Source organism: Lepisma saccharinum, chromosome 20 (genome assembly GCF_977018435.1).
Source record: "Lepisma saccharinum chromosome 20, izLepSacc3.1, whole genome shotgun sequence".
Lineage (NCBI taxonomy): Eukaryota > Metazoa > Arthropoda > Insecta > Zygentoma > Lepismatidae > Lepisma > Lepisma saccharinum.
The window spans coordinates 52,052,164-52,069,884 of NC_139248.1; the positions used below are offsets into that span (position 1 = coordinate 52,052,164).

At 40.0% G+C, this 17,721-nt stretch overlaps 1 pseudogene; it reads left to right on the top strand.

Annotated features, from left to right (window-relative positions):
* The first annotated feature begins 1,118 nt into the window (after positions 1 to 1,118).
* LOC146003464 (glucose dehydrogenase [FAD, quinone] pseudogene) lies at positions 1,119 to 2,820 on the top strand (annotated as a pseudogene).
* The last annotated feature ends 14,901 nt before the right edge of the window (positions 2,821 to 17,721 follow it).

Below are 17,721 nucleotides of genomic sequence, written 5' to 3' on the forward strand. Positions count from 1 at the left end.
CTACATTATGAAGTTATAGAGTTACAACAATGTTCTGTAGGGATCTTTGACTTCACGATGGCCACTTGCCGACATCAATTAGAAATAGTGCTACTATTAATTCCTTCTGTCTGCAGTGCTGGATTCGTGTCCTCCCGTTTCGCCTTATTGCGTTTTCACCTCCCCCAATACAATTTCAAATGATTTATGTGACACGATCTTTCTAAGGCGAAACGGGACATCCCATTTCCTTTTATCTTGTTTCACCTTACACACAAAAAGTTTCCCACCAGGGAATATTATCGACCTGAAGGGTCATTATTATTAATGTAATAAAACACCATGCTACATTGATATATATATTTTTTTATTATGTAAACGGAATTATATTAACTGTATATGTAATTTTGGTACTATTTATACTGACATTTGTAAGAACAAATTTTAGGTTAGGTAAGGTTTGTGTGTAAAGCGAAACAGGATAAGGCGAAATGGGATGTCCCGTTTCGCCATAGAAAGTTAGTGTCACATAAATCATGCGAAATTGTATTGGGGGGTAAAACGCAATACGGCGAAACGGGCCGTCACGTTATCGTTAACGTTATCTTTCATTGTATAGTTTTCGTTATTTGTTAATTACATTGCTATACATTAATCTGTTATGTAAGATAAAAAAGTAGTTTTCTAAAAATTCATTTTAAGTTTTGAATTGTTGTGAGCATACTTGGGTCCAGCCCTCCCTCCCCGAACTAGTCTTCCAGTCAGCGGCGTCCCGGATTTTTACTTATGAAATATCGCAACCCTACTCTTGTGTAGTGCGCGGATATCATTGGCACACAGTAAAGAACCACATATGCCCTGCTCACTCCAGTCTTTCAAGTTACTAAATTGATTTAAAAGACTTGAGTGGGGAGTAGAAAATGTGTAGAAGTGATTCCATGGATTCGGGAACTAGATTCTGTTAGATAATTTCGTTCCTGGTTCCGGATCCGTTTGAGTATATGCTAATTGTCTTGTAACATATCGTTATGTTTCTCAAGGAGTAAAAATTGATACACTGATGCAATTTTTTTCCAGACAGGCAGTCCACTCGCATACAGGATGATACTCGGAATTTCCTTAGTAAAACTTGACGTCTGGCAACTGGTATTGTTGACCACGATCACCACGCAAATGGCATGCGTCCTCGCACAGCATTTTGACTTCATTGTTGTTGGAGGTGGTACGGCCGGGTCAATTGTTGCCAGTCGACTATCAGAGATTCCTTCCTGGAATGTGCTCTTACTGGAAGCTGGAGTGGAGGATGACCTGCCAGTGGTTAGTATTCCGTCAATGTGGTCTGCCATTGTAGGCACTTACCTGGATTGGCAGTACGTCACCGAACCGCAGAGCTCTTCCTGCCTCAGTCAGAAAGACGGTAGATGCACGTGGGAAACAGGGAAACTGCTCGGTGGAAGTAGCTCCCATAATGGAATGATGTACGTCAGAGGGAACAGGAAGGATTATGACGGATGGGCAGATCTTGGCAACGTCGGTTGGAGCTACGAGGATGTCCTTCCTTACTTCTTGAAATCGGAGGATAACGGCGACGAAGACATAGCGTCAGACAAGCGGTACCACTCGACTGGAGGGTATCAGAGATTGGAAAGGTTCCCGTACGCTGACGACAATGTAGAAGCGATCATGCAGAGCTTGAAGGACCTGGGGTACGAAGAACGTGATGTCAATGCTGAGTCTCAGCTTGGCTACATGAGGGCGCAGACGATATCTAAGAGTGGCCAACGCAGGAGCACCTCAAGGTCGTTCCTTGCACCAGTACGAGGAAGACGAAATCTCAAAATTCTCACCGAGTCCACCGTACTTAAGATTCTCATTACCGAGAATAGAGCTGTGGCTGTAAGTTACGTGAGCAATGCGAAGTATCATAGGGTTCTTGTTCGTAAGGAAGTGATCTTGTGCGCTGGGACAATCAACTCTCCTCAACTGCTAATGCTCTCGGGCATAGGACCAAAAGAACACTTAGAAGACTTGAAAATTCCTGTTGTTTCTGACCTTAAAGTAGGTGAAAATCTACAAGATCAGGTGACTTTTGAATGCGCCGTGGTAAATTTGAACCAAACCTCAACAATTCCTAAAGGTTCCAATGAAGTTAGTGATGCATTCTTAAGATACTTTGTTAATTCAACTGGCCCATTTTCAGCTACAGGGTCGCTACAAGTTGCCAGTTTTGCGAAAACGCAGCATGCCACCTCGCCAAGTGATGACCTTCCGGACATACAGTTCTTTTTCGAGACACCATCAATAAAAAACCCTCCTTACATATCGCAGTATGCTTTCTATGATAGCATTCTTATTTACCCAACCCTTCTCCACCCCAAGAGTAGAGGGTATATGAGGCTAAGGTCAACCGATCCTTTTGAGCAACCTCTCCTCTACAGCAACTACTTAACAGAGGAGGATGACGTCCAAGGACTATTGGAAGGTGCGAAACTTACCATGATGTTAGCTCGCAGGCTACAGCTGCGCGCTGCTGGGGCCAGATTGAACACTACAAAACTTCAAAATTGCCAGGAATATGATTTTGGAACAGAACCTTACTGGCGTTGTGCTATTCGCAATTATACAGTTCCCTTATCGCATCTTGTCGGCACATGTAAGATGGGTCCTCCAGGTGATCCTAGTGCAGTGGTAGCCCCCGACTTGACTGTTTACGGGGTAACAGGACTTCGAGTGATCGATGCTTCAATCATGCCAGTCATTGTGCATGGGAACACGATGGCACCAACAATGATGATTGCAGAGAAGGGGTCCGATATGATCAAGGACAGGTGGTGCCAGTAGTACCACCAAGGTATGTGTTCCTACTGTAAAGATGTGCTACAGTGCGATTGGTTTTGTAGCATCTGTGGGAGTTACAGTTTCTCAAAGCTCTAATCACTGAGTGTGAAATCCAGCACGTTGCGAAAATGATCTGACTAGGTAATACCAGAGCAAAAACATTGACAGCTTTTGAAAAAAACTTCTTACTACTTAAGTTCGTTTTGTTGAACATCATAACTATTATGGGCAGTGCTTTTTTGGGGGGGGGGATGAAAAGTACCGGTATTATTCATGTTAGTTTGTGTTTGTGTTCATCATAGAACTACTAAAAGTATTGTGGTAAGTTCACGAATGATCACCCATAAAAAGGTGCCGATACGGCGTACCGTTGCGTATTGCCAGGAGAGAGGCACTGAAGATAAATACATATTATTTCATAGTGTTGCTTTGAATATAGTTGTGTTATTAATATTTTGTAATTCGTTTTAAACTTCATTTAACAGACAGAATCATATCTATTTGGAGGGACAAGGGGATTTCTCCCACGAACAATCTTGTACTAGAAAATCCCCTCTGCCAAAAATTCAAGGGAAGAAAGTTTTTCTAACAACAACAAAGATAAGCAATTCATTTTTACTTCAAAAATACCTAACTAAGGGCAGTGGGGGCGATTGGGTTTCTAAACTAGAGGGTGCAAGGTGCAAAAACGTGGGGGGGGGGGGGCAAGCACAGTTTAATTTCCCTTGGTAGATAAGGTTTAGCATAGTGTAGGGGCAAAAGTGGTGAATTGTGGATTTTCAAATACCCCCCCCCCCCCGGCTCCCCTATACGCCGCCACTGACTAAGGGTAATATCCAAACACAACCAAGAGGACAAAGTTAATGGGTGTCTCTGCATATGTTTGTGAGTGTTGCATGCTCTCTCTTTCTATTTTAAGATTTGATTGATTTATTTGGTGTTTTAAGTCCACTTGATGCACAGTAAGGCTAATCGGGATTGGACACAGTTTTGGTATACAAGCCACTATGTGCTTCCACCGGGTATCGAACCCGGGACCCCTTGATTACCCGACAACGATGCTGCCACTGCGCCATTAGGGAGGCCTCTCTTGAGAGACCATTAACTGATCTACACCAATAACATTTGAGAACGGCTGATAAAAAAAACATGTAAGCATACGGATTGTACAAGTGAACACTGGCTTACGCAGAGGGGAGCTCAAGGGGGTTCAGCCCCTTCCGAAATGTTAAGAAAATCAACATTTTCAAATAAGAGCAGTGAAGATCTCGGGATAAACCAGAGTGGAAAATGCAACCCCCCCTTAACATAACCTTAAACGGTCATTTTAGAGAGTGGAAAGTTCTGAATATGCGAAATATCTTATTGTGTATACCAACCCTCTAGAAAGCAGCTATGCATTCTTCACCCTTACAATTCCCGCACTCCCCCAAAAAACTGCGTACGCCAGTGCAAGTGAGTACATATATAATGAAAGTTATGGATTTTTATTTGTGCAATCTGTGAACTTCACTAAAGGGTAATTTTAGACTAAGCAAAAGCATGGGGGGTGAAAGAAACTGTGAAAACACCCTTCGGAATGAAGTGACAAATGCACAACTGGCACAGTTGCCAGTTCATCTCTTGATATGATTTCTAAACCACCCAGTCCAGTTCTGATTAAAAGCCTTTTCTCCTTCGACAGTTTCAAACGAGCAAGGCGAGATGCCCCGCGGGGCATCACTTTCAAAACTCATTGATCTGTCATCATAATTCGCGGGACGTTTCACCCAATCAGCCAGCACTAACTGGTTATGAAGTAAACGTTCCCAAGTGAGGCAATTAACGTTCCATAATTCCGTCTATAAAACATAGGAAGTTGCGTCCTGCCATAAATTTGTTCTTGGGCAAAATCAGCCCCGGGGGCTCGTGTCAAAGGTAAGTGTGGAAAATTAGGTTCGTCGGTCGGGGACCGCCCTGTTCGGCAACACCGCCCGGAAAGGAACATGCCAGTTCTCGCTTCTGTATCAAGAGCCAGCGATGCGTAGAAACGAGCCATTCTTTTCACATTTGCTCCATTATATTTTTGGTTCAGAGGCGAAATCACGCGATATTATTCGCGTGAGTGTTGTATTGCGCAAATAAACAAATTATATTTCACGACTTGTTTTCAATGCTGAGTCAGACGCAAACTTTATACCTAACCTTTCATACTTTTCTTTGAATTGCTGTATAAAATGCATCTTATACAGAGAATAACTAAAGTATATAGACGGATCCGAACCACTGTGCAATAAAAATAGTTTCAGGCGATAATAATAGTAAATAACAAGTAAATAAGTTTATGAACACTAATGAACGAGTGTAATTATCGTTTCAATGGCGCGATAAAGTATGAAAAAATATCTATGTTCATTTTCTAATATCCGAAACACATCCTGTTTATATCCAGTATTAGATATCCAGTTTTGGGCAAGTTCTAGTTACGTATTGGATATCCAGAACTAGATTAGTTATAGCTCTAGCTCGGTTTTGGATATTTATTATTGGACGAGTTCTAGACATCCAGTTTTGAACAAGATCTAGTACTCGTAGCTCTGTGTTGGATATCCTGAATTGGATTAGTTTTAAATATCAAGTTCTGAATATCCCATGGACGTCCATTAGATATCCAGAATTAGATATCCCTATTGGATGTCAAATGGATATCCATAATGTCCATGGTTCTGATCTGGACATTGTGGATATCCAATGGATATCACTTGAAGTTTTGTGCTGTATGGAAATGTGGCTTGACGGGTATCGAACCCGGAACCTTTTGATTACAACGCGAGGACGTTACAACTACGTCATCTGGGAGGACCCTGGCCATTCGCACATTTCATCAGTCGTTACTTAAGAAGGTTGCCTCCCCGAGGGCACAGTGGTAATGTCGTCACCTTGTAATCAAGGAATCTCGGGTTTCATATCCGGTGGAGGCACATTGTTTATGAAATAATATAAATTTCTGTTACCGCTTTTTACTTGTCAAATATCTGTGAAACTACACGATGAATGGAAAAATGGTATACACAAACGTTGTTTATTTTTGTAAGAGTAATACAAATATTAAACAAAACATTAGGTAATCATTAAAGAAAATGAGTGACTTTCAAATGACCTTCAAAATGGCCGCCTACTAAAACATACATAATGGCATCCTCTTTCCCCCATAAAGTCAAATAACTTTTATTTGAAACATTTCCTTCGTAAACGCTTCGTTTGTAAGATATTTCTAGTTATCAATTTAAATGGTCCTCCCTATACAGGGTGTTTCAACAATATTTTTACAAACTTTGAGGGCTGGTTCCTCAAACCAAAACAAGAAAGAAAGTTCATATAAACGTATGTCCGAAAATCCTTAGATTCTCGGTTATTAATGAAAGAACATAATGACACATCTGTTAGACATTGTCAGCATATTTGAAAGTGTTGAGACTGTCAGCAACTTAGAAACTCATAATAAATGTTCAAAATGCCCTCCTTTTGCTTCCATACACGCATGTACGCGTCGGATCATAGACCAGCGCACCCTTTCACATACTCCCACACGGTGTCGAACGGTTTCGCAGGCTTCCATGGCACGTCTCTGCATTAGGAATGTCTGCTGCATAAACCAATCTTAACAAAATTAATTTTATTATTGGTTACAAGCTTAAGTTGGTGGATTGTACCTTGATATGCATTGAACGTAAACTTTCATTAATAACTGAGAAACTAAGGATTTTCGGACATATTTATATGAACTTTTTTTCTTGTTTTGGTTTTGGTTTTAAATGTATTTTTGAAACACCCTGTATATGTATATATATCCTATATGTGTGTGTAGAGAGAGAGAGAGAGAGAGAGAGAGAGAGAGAGAGAGAGAGAGAGAGAGAGAGAGAGAGAGACAGACAGAACTTCTCCTCAAATCAAAAACGTTTCAAAGTTTGCATCTCTAGTTGTTCCCGAATTGTCATTGCAATTTAGAAGAAACAATGTTTCTGACAACATCGATTCATTTTCCTGTCTGGCATCTACGTCGTGGCCAATGACAAGAGTACAACAAGAACGTCCAAGTTACGTACGTAGGCAAAACTTCTAGCAAGCTTAACCCGCGGAGTGATATGCATTCAGTGCACGGACGATTATTGTGTTATTGCTCGGCGGCTCGATGTAACGCCCACGGAAGATCCGTGCAAGGATTACACAGATGCGTTGATTAAGCTGAGATTCTAAATAAACTCGTGGAACCGCAACGATTTGTGGGATTGCATTGTCTGTCCCGATTAGTGTGTTGAGGCAGGATCTTTTATCATTCGCATTCGCCATGTTATTCTGCCGCGTGAACGTCCTCTTTTTCATGTATCTGTGCTCTCTTTTATTGTAATAAATTCGCTATTAGGTGCACATTGGCACGCTGGATTTAAATTGCCTTCGTACATGCAGTAGACAAACCTTTCAATCGTGCCTTGTCCTGCATAGGTATAACGCAGGGCCCAGTCTCAGGTTGGTGCAAGGAAATTACGTTCAACCAAGTCCACAGATAGCGGTGTTCAAGTTCAGAAGATTCAACAAATGCCTGTCTGCTGCTTTAAACGTTCATTTGATTAGTTATAACGCAAGACCTGACCATGCACCATATATTACACCCCTCCAAAACGTAGCGCAAACGGTGCAGACACCAAATACACTACTTGACACCAATCAATGAAGTAGACGAGTTGGTGTTGCATCGTGTAACCCAACTACTAGTAGACGCGCGAGTGCAGAGAGTCAAAATGTGCAGCGAAGTAGACGGGGCTAGTAACCAACTACTGAAATGACGCACTTTATTACAATTAATATTATTTAATATTAAAATATTTACAAAAAACATCAAGTAATTTAAAATACATTGGATGCGAGTCTTCTGGAATTTTCTTCCCTTTTTAAAATTTATGCAGACCTAAATCGTGAATGATATGTATAATCGTCTCGCCCAACGGGGACTTGTTAAAATTCAATATATGTATCCTCAATATTTTGTTTTAATAATGCTTATTAAAATAATCCATTTGTGCATGTGAAACATATTTCCATATTGTTGTTTTTCGTTTAATGAAGGATTGAATTTATTCTTCAGAACATTAAGAAAAACGAGGACTATAACGAAAGATCCCGAATTTGTGTAAAGATCTTGTGCAGAAGGATACCTCTGTCCACATCACAGGACAGATAATTAATGATTAACAAATTAAAAAGTAAAAAACTAGAACTACAAAGCAGAGAAAGATGAAGGCAACATAGACGACATTATACCCAGCTACGCCCCCTATCGTTAACAACTTATCTCCACGCAGAAGGAAAGCTTGAAAAAATGCTATAATATGTACTATTAAAGAGTATTAACAATTTAATTGATTCTGAAAAGCAAAATGTAGTGAAGTATGTAAAAAATATTAAACGAACCGGAAACGTCCGGTACCATTTCTGACGAGACGGAATAGAAAGGTTCTAGATATTGACGAACTGGATTGCCGTTCCGGTCCGCTCCGGTCCATTTCGAGTGCAACGCAGTGCAATTTGTGATTTTACCAGAGTGGCGGGAGTATATGTGTTTACTACCTTAATAATCTTGAGATGATTGCCTGATGCTCCCCTGAAGACTACACCGTGATTCAACTGTCCGTGAAACATAGAAATATCATCACAGATAAAGTATCCAACAGATAGTGGTAATTCTGAGGCCGATAGAACGACAAAATCTCAAAGTTTTTGTAGGAAAGCTCACGAGCGCATAGTTACCATGTTTTGCCGCTAGATGGCAGTAGTAGCAAATATAGCGTCAAATACCAGGCTGTCCCAGAAGTCCTGCACCATCAGCACACTGAGCTCCAAGAGGTGAAGTTTTCGAGGGTGGGTGGCGCCACCGGTGAAAGCCTGTTAGCAAGCATAGAGGACAGGTTCGTGGGATAAAGTGAAGGCACGCACAGCATGTGTAGCGAGTGTTCCCGCGAAGATAAAGTGGGCACAACGAGTGAGGACCGAATTGCACTTCGTGCAGTGCTACGTTTTTTATGGAAAAAACAACTAACGGCAAAAGCGGAAGCGGAGGAAATTTGTCGTGTCGAGAACGAAGAAGTGGTGAATCGATCGACAGCTTCCCGTTGGTTTAAAAAATTCGCTTCAGGTGATCTACGCCTCGCAGACAAGGTCCGCACGGGGTGACCTCCGATGGACATTAACGAGTCTCTGCAGGATGCTGTGAATGCTACACCGCAATCCCGCACACGTGTGTTAGCAAGAGTGGTCGGGGCATCCAAATCGACAGTAAACCGTCGCTTGCATGACATGGATCACACCAATAAACAGCCCCGACAAAGTCCGCACGAGCTGACAGAGGTGCAGGTCCAGCGCAGAGTTGCAATTTGCCAGACATTCCTACAAAACCCGCATGATCTTCGTTTTTGGAGGAGAATTGTGACAGGAGACGAGAAGTGGGTGTTTCTGAAAACCCTGATACACGTAAACAATGGGTGAAAAGAAGGCAGGAGGCCATCGCTCATGTGAAACAGGACAGATTTGGGAAAATGCTCATGCTGTGTGTGTGGTGGAGTATTGACGGGATTGTCCATTATCAGTTTGTTCCAGAAGGTCATACTGTAACAGGTGAACTGTATTCTGAACAATTACGCCGAGTGAATGCCATTCTGAACGGGAAATACCCGGCATTAACGAGGAGGAAGAGGTTGCTGCTGCAAAATGACAATGCTCCCAGTCACCGGTCTCGAAGAGTGACCAACACACCAGCTGAGCTTGACGGATTTGAGTTTTTACCTCATCCCGCCTATAGTCTGGAAGTTGCACCATCGGATTACGGTTTGTTTCGCTCTCTCTCACATTTCCTGTGTGGTCGGCACTTCAATTCATATGATGAGGTAAATTCTGCCTGTCGTGAGTTTTTCAATTCTAAACCTGACACCTGGCATCGCCATCAGATTGAACTGTTGTCGCAGAGATGGGTGAAGGTTTTTGAACATGGAGGCCTGTACTTTGCTAAATAAAGTCTGTCTTTGTTTCTGATATTCTGTGTTTCATTTTCGCCCTTATGGTGCAGGACTTCTGGGACAGCCTGGTAAATGTGAAGGCGTTTTGTGTGTTGAAATTCGCAAGAACATTGTTCCGCTGTGATCGTGCACCGACGTTTCCGAGCAGAATTTTAGGAGTCCCCACTCCCCGTTAAACTCCATGACCTTCTCAACCGTATCACCGCGGCTGTGGCACTAATCGACCACAATTTGCTAACACGCGTGGGGATGAAATGCTAGATACCTGCTGCATCAGGAAAGGTGGAGACATAGAGCGGTGTGTACAAAATAACAAGTTTGTCGTTCTATCGGCATGAGGATTACCATTGTCAGTTGCATCGTTTATCTGCAGTTATAGGCGCAGACTCCATTGGGCTTGGGGTGGGGGGGGGGGCTCGAACCCCCAAATGTTATCGATGTGGGGACAGAGCCCCCCCAATAATTTTGCTTAAGATAATCTAAGGTAATATTTTGCTTCTCTTGTAAAGTTTACTCTGAATTGTGCCACATGAACTTAACTTTAAATATACATTTGAAATGTTCTAGACCATCACCTTTGGGGGCTGAGACCGCTAAACCATCAACTTTGGGTGGCTATGACCAGAGACAGCAAAACACACGACTTATTACTATATACTAAGTATATAATTATGAGTATTGTTAACATTTTTACTAAAAAGAGTTTCAAAAGAAGATGATCATGAACTAGGGGAGAGGATGGGAGTTCGGGCTACAAATGGTTCTCACATGACATTCAGAACGAGATCATTGATATATTAGGGAGATCTGTTTTGCGCTCCTTGGTAGCAGAAATTAAAAGTCGGGAATATTTTGCTATTTTGGTTGACGAAACTTGTGACATATCCGTCCGTGAACAATTGACATTTTGCATTCGAACTGTAAATGAAATGAACTGTATTTTTGAAGTATTCATGGGCTTTTACGAGATTCCGAACATTGAGACCAAAACTTAAAAAAGGGAGGGAGGGAGTCATTCATTAATTTATTTCAGTGATCAGAGCCCCTCCCAATAATTTTGACAAGTCGGCGTCCCTGTCTGCAGTACACATCCAGTGAGTGGGAAATAATTATCCCTACTGTCGAATTAAAAATTATAGATACTAGAGTTTGGACTCCAATTAAAAATTAACCAGTAGACCTACATTAAAACAAGTTATATAAAAATTTAGCGTATTTAATTCTGCCTTAATCTATGCTAGCCAATTTTTTTTCGAATATGCCTTCTATTTTTTATCGTCGGGAGAACAAAAAAGGGCAGTTTTTTTAGTTTTGCAAACGACCGCTCCCTTTGAAATTCTGTAAACCAAAAACAGGTTTTCCGATCGTTATGAAATTTTAGTAGGGTGCAGGCAGAAAGGTTCTAAACACAACAATTAATTTTCAGGTTTGCAAAATTTCTCAAAAAACCGTCTTTAGCAATTTTGCGAAACAACGTTTTCTTATTGTAGAATAGGCACGCACAGGAGATGTACTACGTAAACAATTTCAGCGAAAAATGCAGGTTCGACCAGGACTCGAACCCGGGTCCCGGTAGCTCAGTGGTTAGAGCAATGTCACGGTATAAAAATTTCAACGTTTTGTTAGTATTGGGTAGTCCTACAAATACAATATTCGTCTTGTTTTGAAGCTCTTTGCATCTGTTTTTAAAATGCATTATCATTGTCATTTCACATCGGGAAAGTGATTTTATACAGATTTTTATTCAGCGGAGTAGACCTGTAAGTGGAACTAGTGGCGCAACCACAAGGAGGGCATTCCCCCCCTCAACCTTGGTCGGAAATGAGTTCTAGGGGTACAAGGGGGGCAAACATTGACGGTCAAGGGTCTTCCGGGGGCAATTACCGCCCACAATTTTAAAATTTATGCAAATGAAAATACTTTTCGTAAAATTTTCTTGCTCGCTTCGGTCGCAACTCCTCCTTTTCTTGGTTTTATCAAGTTCAGAGCCGTAGGTAGGGAGCGAAGGGAGCCGTGCGTGAGCGCCGATCAATCTAAATTAAATAAGTTGTAAAAGAGAGAGTGCCGTGGCGCCTTCGCCTTTTGAAATTATTTGAGCCCTATTAAATCAATATTGATTTCAGTCCGAAAAAAGAGGTTGGATCTAGAAATTGTCTTGCTCGCTTCGCTCCCAATGTATGATTGTTTTCTGTAAGGTATTGGAAATGACCAGAGACACTTGTCTTAATTGATTTTGTCTTCAATGCATGAACAATTGTTTTGAGGAAAGGGAGCATGCACATTTACGTATTTCTTGCTGTTGGTTTGTTATGTGATGGATAATTGATTTTGTAATGTATTTAAATAATATATGTGTATATGTGTATTAAATAAACTTTGAATACATGCACAATTTAGTGCTGGCACTTGCATATATATTTTCGTATTTTACGTCGCTCCATGTTGCATATGTCTGAAACTTATATCGTGTATGGAAGTTATACATGTTAATGAAAAAAATAATTTTATTCGGAATGCATTTATCAAGCATTTCCAGTCTTTAAAGTATAGTTTGTTTGTTTGTTTTCCATTATTAATGTGAAATGTAACGTGTCAAAAAAATATTCAAATCTTTTGTTCGAACACAAATGCTTTAGCATCGACTTCTACCCCTTTTTTTGCGTAATTTACGATCATAATAACGTTTTTGATACTACTACTAATAGTAATAACAATAATTGTTATTATTGTTGTTGTTATTATTATTATTATTGCTACTTATCCTGGAACTTGCCCCCCCCCCCCGAGAAAAATTCGTGGTTGCGCCTCTGGTGGCAACACCGCAATCATTGACTCGTAGCCTTTGCCGGCAGTTTCCGCTGTTTAGCGGACATCGCTGTGTGCCGTGTGAGAATAAAAAAAGGAGCCGTTTTTTTCCCCACGACGATAAGAAATAGAAGGCACACTCGAAATAGAATTGATTAGCGTAGATTAACGCAGAATTGAATAAGCTAAATTTTGATGTAACTCGTTTTTTTGTAGGTCTACTGGTTAATTTTGAATTGGAGTCCAAACTCGAGTATCTATAATTTTTAATTCGACAGTAGTTGGGATGTGTTATTCACAAGCAGAGGGTGGGATAGTTAAAGACAGAAGGGGGAGTAATCCGTCCACCCTCCCTTCAAATCGCACCTACAGTAAAAGTGCACAAAGAAATTACATTGCATCGGGATGGAACACTAACATCACCTCAACATCATTAACGAAAATTACTACAACATGGATTTAATTGTTGATTCTTGTGTGAATGTAGCTCATGAGCGTGGCCAATTTTAGTTTCATTCTAAACAGCGGAAGCGAAACTTAGGAACAATGCATGTTCATCATAGTTGTTTCGTGTTTGTCTGCAGAGATATGAAAATATGTTACACAAAAAAATTGCTTGAAGCACGGCCTCTTCGTAGCACAAAAAAGTAACCACTATCATAATCTTCAAGGTTTTTTTACCATAGAGCAGTCACATCAAACTCGTGACTAAAACAATCCAAGTTTTTTACTTCTGCTAGTTGAGTTTACTTTCGCTAGATGGCAGATTGAAGCCTAACAGCACTATCATGAGTTGGTTTGTTATGTAGTAAACTGGTTTTCATAGTTATCTTTTCTAAATATTAAGTTATATCGTGTAAATTAAAGTCAGAAACTCCAGAGAGAATGGTAGAAAATTCATCATTTACAAAGTAACAATGTCATCTTTCTTCATACATAAATGCTCTTCATTTAAACTATATATTCACATTCAAAAACGAGTTGTGATAAATGTGGTAGTTAGTTGTATTTACGTCCATGTATCTGTAAATTTTCTAAGTAACTTTACATAATTACAAAAAAAAAACACTCTTCTCATTTTGAAGAAGACAAGAATTTTCAAAATGTTTAATGTATGCATTGTCTTCTCTAAATTTATGTTATCCGTCTAGAATTGCCTCAGGTTAGAAAAGGAGATTTTTCATTTCATTTTTCACTACGAAAATAGATGATAATCGTAACCTAACGTTATTTCGACAGTAACAATACTATCTCGGATTATACTATACATGAAGGGAATTGTGTATTTATTGTTCTGTAATAATCAGTGGAGCTCATGCACCCAAAATATGTTGTTATGGTTCGTAGTTTACCATCAAGACGTAAATATTAAAGCAGTTTGCATTAATTTTGGAGTAATGAAAATTAAGTTATTTTAATTAATGTATGCATTGTCTTCTCTAAATTTATCTTATCCGTCTAGAATTGCCTCAGGTTAGAAAAGGAGATTTTTCATTTCATTTTTCACTACGAAAATAGATGATAATCGTAACCTAACGTTATTTCGACAGTAACAATACTATCTCGGATTATACTATACATGAAGGGAATTGTGTATTTATTGTTCTGTAATAATCAGTGGAGCTCATGCACCCAAAATATGTTGTTATGGTTCGTAGTTTACCATCAAGACGTAAATATTAAAGCAGTTTGCATTAATTTTGGAGTAATGAAAATTAAGTTATTTTTTAAAAAAATTAATAGAATTCAATTGGTAACGAACACAGTTGCAAGTAACATCTTATAGTCTTAAATGGTCCAAAGTTTACTGTAAAGAGCAGCCAAGTAATTTTTAGTGAATTTAAAATCCGTAAAGGCTAATGAAGAAATTTTACACTCCTGTAAGATTAACCAAGAAATTTGAAGCTATTGGATAATAATTTCGAACCCTAAGCAGGAAATTTCAAGAGATTTAAAAATAACAACTGGTAATTTCAAGGAATTTTCGAATCTTTAAAGAGCAGCTTAAATTTCAAGGAAATTTAGAATCGTATATGAGCAACCGGGAAAATTCAAGGAGTTTTACAACTGCAGAAAAATAACGAAAACATTTTAAGGACAATTTAAGAAAGTTACAAGGGAATTTCAAGGAACCTTACAACTTCAAGACAACAACAGTGATATTTTGAGGATGTTTTTTTTAAAAGAAAAATAAAAAGTAACAACAGAATTTCAAGGAAGCTTGAACAAGAGGATTCTCCCAGAAATTTCAACAAACCTTAATTGTAAAAGGACAACCAGAAAATTGCAAGAAGTCCTTGGGACCTCGTAGAAGTTGGCAAGGAATTTCAACAAACCTTAGAATGGTAAAATAATTTAAGTTTGATATTTTTCTCTTTAAATCCAATTGATGCGCAGAAAGGCTAATCGGGACTGGACCTACAGATTAAAGTTGGATCCGAACCACTATGTGCCTCCACTTGGTATTGAACCCGGGACCCCTTGATTTTAAGGGGACGACGGACGCTTGAAAGGGAACCTGATTGAGTGAAGGGGGAAATGGACTGTAGATAACGGCGGTTGTTTGCAGGAGCGTGTTCTGCTTTGCTCCGCCCACCAGCTTTTTGCCCTTCTCTGCCATTATGCGCGACCTTGCTCCAGAGATTACCGGGACGGAGCGCACAGTTTAAAGTGGGATCCGGACCACTATGTACCGAACCCGGGACCCCTTGATTACAAGGCAGAATCGTAAAAGAACATCCAGGAAATTTTAAGCAGTTCTATTGGTAGAATTTCTTAGAAGTTACCGAGAAATTATATGGATGTGAAACTTGGTCCCTTACATTAAAAGAGGAACATGAATTAAGAGTATTTGAAAATAAAATCCTTAAGATAATATTTGGACGTAAAAGGGATGAGGAGACAGGTGAGTTACTGCTGTATGTATTCTTGTCCAGAGATTATTAGAATAATTAAATCAAGAAGACAAGTGGGCAGGTCATGTGGCACGAATGGGAGAGGAAAGAAAGGTTTACACGATTCCTGGTGGTAAACCTGATGGTAAGAGACCTATAGGAAGGCCAAGACGAAGATGGACCTAAAGAAAATCGGTAAGGATGGAAAAGATTGGATTGATCTGGCCCAGGATAGTGACAGATGGAAGGCTGTGTTGCTGCGATCATAAGCCTTCAGGTTTGAGAAGGCTTAGAGAGTTATTAAGTTAGCGTGCAGAATCATGAAGTACCATCCTTCACCAGCTACAGAAGAACAAAAGATACAATTATTAATATGCTAACTAGACGGACATACAGATGAATTACAGAGCATATCAAATCTAAATTCCGCTGCCGTGTATGACCCACATGCAGTGGCCACAGCGGAGAAGGGTGTGTCCTCTCCACACGAGCTAATGTAAAAGACATGGGGATCTATATTTTACCACCAGGAAAGCCGCTGACGACACGTATTAATGATGTGTCAAGTTATAATGTGTCTTAATAAAGAAACAACACCTTCACGCATTTTATTAATCAAATTGATGCATCGCTGCGGTTTTTCCGATGATGTCCGCTGGGTGGGTGCCCCGTGCAAGGAACTACAAACGGGAAAAATAATGGCGGTCTCCTTTCATGCAGGACTTATTATGAGGAACGAGCTCATCGGATGAAATATTGCTGCGTTTCAGCCAATGATACGACGCACGTGCGTGAAATAACTATCCTTGAGGTCGGTGACGCATTTGTAAAAAGGGCTCGCGAGAAATTATGAGGCTCTTGTTTGTTGTTTGGTGCCTGATTTGCGTGGGTGGGGGTGTCACGCTCGGTGTACAACAGGAGTTCCAGGGTGCGAAATCTAGGGGGGGGAGAAAGATCTTAATCTACAACCCCCTCTCCACACAAACATGTATAAATTATACGATATACATATTTATAATGTTATTAAAAGTAAAAAATACTAAATTAAAAATCTATTGTTATTATTATTAATTACAAATAAAGAAATCAATTTGTTACTTTTATGTATATCAGATATTATAAACTGGCAAACTAATTCCTTTACGAACTGGTTAAAGATGTTAATAATTATGAAATAATTGAAGTGGTTTTATTATATGTAAGTTTTTTATTAGTTTTTGATTTATGTTAATGTAAATCAATTAGATTTCATAATTATTACTATCTTATTCTTGTTTTACTCTTATTGTGCATATTGATATAGATATTGATTACATCTCTTGAGAGAAGAAGCATTGAACACTCACAACCACACTAATTTGTGTGTGTTTTCGATGTTATTCTTAGTAAAGTATATTTGGAATTAAAAGTAATTCCTGATTTTTAGTTTGTTGCAACAAAAACTCTCCCCCCCCCGGAAAGTTTTGATGGGGGAATTTTTGAGGCCAATATTGTTGCTGGGGGGGAAATGCCCCCAGGATTTCGCACCCTGAGCAGGACATCTTATTATGTGTTATTAAGATGTCTTGGTGTTGTAGATCTTTCGAACATAGGAGACGAACATGAGACTTTGAAGATCCAAAAGCGTCAAGGGATAGAGGAAATTTGTTTTTAGGAGTACATGATATACAACATGAGAACTGTTTAAGGAAAGGGTGGTACCGAGAAAACCAAAAGATACCGAAACCTAAACTCTCTCCCGGGTATCTCTGGAGCGAGCGAACAAAAGCAAGTCTCTGCGCAAGTAGTGACGCGAGACGGCTCCACCAATGGACACGTGAGAGGGAACGGGATTGCGTGGAGGGGGGAAAGCGACTGCGGTCACCAGCCTTCGCAGCAGCGCGTACTGCTTCGCTCTGCCCACTCGATCCCCCCCTCCCCTTCTCTGCTGTTATGCGCCGCCTTGCTCCAGTGATAATGGGGCAGAGTATAGTGCCAGAGACTGTCGCATGATATTTGCAACATATACTTAAACCAAGTGATTTCTTGGTAGAGTAAAACCTCGTTAATCCGAACTAATAGGATGGATAAGTTGACCGGTTTAACGAAAGTCCGGTTAACTGAAATAACCTAAGAGAACAGTAGAAAGTGCATTAAAACTCCGTTTATAGCAACAGAAC